Genomic DNA, 1,911 nt, shown 5'->3' with positions numbered 1-1,911 from the left:
CACGGGTCCAGCGTCGGCGTTGTGGCGCGGCAAGCGTGCACTGGTGCGGTTGAGAGGGAGGGGTGGAAACCGCGTTAAACTCGTCTCCGTAGTTGAGAGGGAGCGGCCAAAGCAATGTACAATCGTCTTTGTAGTGGAGCTGGGAGGGGCAAGGATAAGGGACGAAGACCGGGGTAACATGTCGGATGCGATCATACCAGCACTAAAGCACCGGATCCCATCAGAACTCCGAAGTTAAGCGTGCTTGGGCGAGAGTAGTACTAGGATGGGTGACCTTCTGGGAAGTCCTCGTGTTGCATTCCCTTTTTAATTTTTTTCGCGCCGCTTGCAAAAAAAAACGCACGTGTAAGTAATATATTTACCGTGTTTTATTATTTTGCACGAGTGCGGTAAGTCATAGTTGGGTGCTCACGATTCACGGGTCCAGCGTCGGCGTTGTGGCGCGACAAGCGTGCACTGGTGCGGTTGAGAGGGAGGGGTGGAAACCGCGTTAAACTCGTCTCCGTAGTTGAGAGGGAGCGGCCAAAGCAATGTACAATCGTCTTTGTAGTGGAGCTGGGAGGGGCAAGGATAAGGGACGAAGACCGGGGTAACATGTCGGATGCGATCATACCAGCACTAAAGCACCGGATTCCATCAGAACTCCGAAGTTAAGCGTGCTTGGGCGAGAGTAGTACTAGGATGGGTGACCTCCTGGAAAGTCCTCGTGTTGCATTTCCTTTTTAATTTTTTTTGCGCCGCTTGCAAAACAAAACGCACGTGTAAGTAATATATTTACCGTGTTTTATTATTTTGCACGAGTGCGGTAAGTCATAGCTGGGTGCTCACGATTCACGGGTCCAGCGTCGGCGTTGTGGCGCGGCAAGCGTGCACTGGTGCGGTTGAGAGGGAGGGGTGGAAACCGCGTTAAACTCGTCTCCGTAGTTGAGAGGGAGCGGCCAAAGCAATGTACAATCGTCTTTGTAGTGGAGCTGGGAGGGACAAGGATAAGGGACGAAGACCGGGGTAACATGTTGGATGCGATCATACCAGCACTAAAGCACCGGATCCCATCAGAACTCCGAAGTTAAGCGTGCTTGGGCGAGAGTAGTACTAGGATGGGTGACCTCCTGGGAAGTCCTCGTGTTGCATTCCCTTTTTAATTTTTTTCGCGCCGCTTGCAAAACAAAACGCACGTGTGAGTAATATATTTACCGTGTTTTATTATTTTGCACGAGTGCGGTAAGTCATAGCTGGGTGCTCACGATTCACGGGTCCAGTGTCGGCGTTGTGGCGCGGCAAGCGTGCACTGGTGCGGTTGAGAGGGAGGGGTGGAAACCGCGTTAAACTCGTCTCCGTAGTTGAGAGGGAGCGGCCAAAGCAATGTACAATCGTCTTTGTAGTGGAGCTGGGAGGGGCAAGGATAAGGGACGAAGACCGGGGTAACATGTCGGATGCGATCATACCAGCACTAAAGCACCGGATCCCATCAGAACTCCGAAGTTAAGCGTGCTTGGGTGAGAGTAGTACTAGGATGGGTGACCTCCTGGGAAGTCCTCGTGTTGCATTCCCTTTTTAATTTTTTTCGGGCCGCTTGCAAAACAAAACGCACGTGTAAGTAATATATTTACCGTGTTTTATTATTTTGCACGAGTGCGGTAAGTCATAGCTGGGTGCTCACGATTCACGGGTCCAGCGTCGGCGTTGTGGCGCGGCAAGCGTGCACTGGTGCGGTTGAGAGGGAGGGGTGGAAACCGCGTTAAACTCGTCTCCGTAGTTGAGAGGGAGCGGCCAAAGCAATGTACAATCGTCTTTGTAGTGGAGCTGGGAGGGGCAAGGATAAGGGACGAAGACCGGGGTAACATGTCGGATGTGATCATACCAGCACTAAAGCACCGGATCCCATCAGAACTCCGAAGTTAAGCGTGCTTG

General features: G+C 52.2%; 4 non-coding genes across 4 annotated transcripts; all 4 read left to right on the top strand.

The window, feature by feature from the left end:
- The first annotated feature begins 183 nt into the window (after nucleotides 1-183).
- LOC119348503 lies at nucleotides 184-302 on the top strand. Its single transcript, XR_005168977.1, has one exon. It is a non-coding gene; the product is annotated as a 5S ribosomal RNA (ribosomal RNA).
- A 297-nt stretch (nucleotides 303-599) lies between these two features.
- LOC119348505 lies at nucleotides 600-718 on the top strand. Its single transcript, XR_005168979.1, has one exon. It is a non-coding gene; the product is annotated as a 5S ribosomal RNA (ribosomal RNA).
- Nucleotides 719-1,015: 297 nt separating this feature from the next.
- On the top strand, nucleotides 1,016-1,134 carry LOC119348502. The gene has a single exon (XR_005168976.1). It is a non-coding gene; the product is annotated as a 5S ribosomal RNA (ribosomal RNA).
- A 297-nt stretch (nucleotides 1,135-1,431) lies between these two features.
- Nucleotides 1,432-1,550, top strand: LOC119348504. Its single transcript, XR_005168978.1, has one exon. It is a non-coding gene; the product is annotated as a 5S ribosomal RNA (ribosomal RNA).
- Nucleotides 1,551-1,911: the final 361 nt, after the last annotated feature.

This window comes from Triticum dicoccoides, unplaced genomic scaffold, assembly GCF_002162155.2.
Source record: "Triticum dicoccoides isolate Atlit2015 ecotype Zavitan unplaced genomic scaffold, WEW_v2.0 scaffold94966, whole genome shotgun sequence".
NCBI lineage: Eukaryota > Viridiplantae > Streptophyta > Magnoliopsida > Poales > Poaceae > Triticum > Triticum dicoccoides.
The sequence above is the reverse complement of the archived record's forward strand: the minus strand, read 5'-3'. Positions and strand labels throughout refer to the sequence as shown.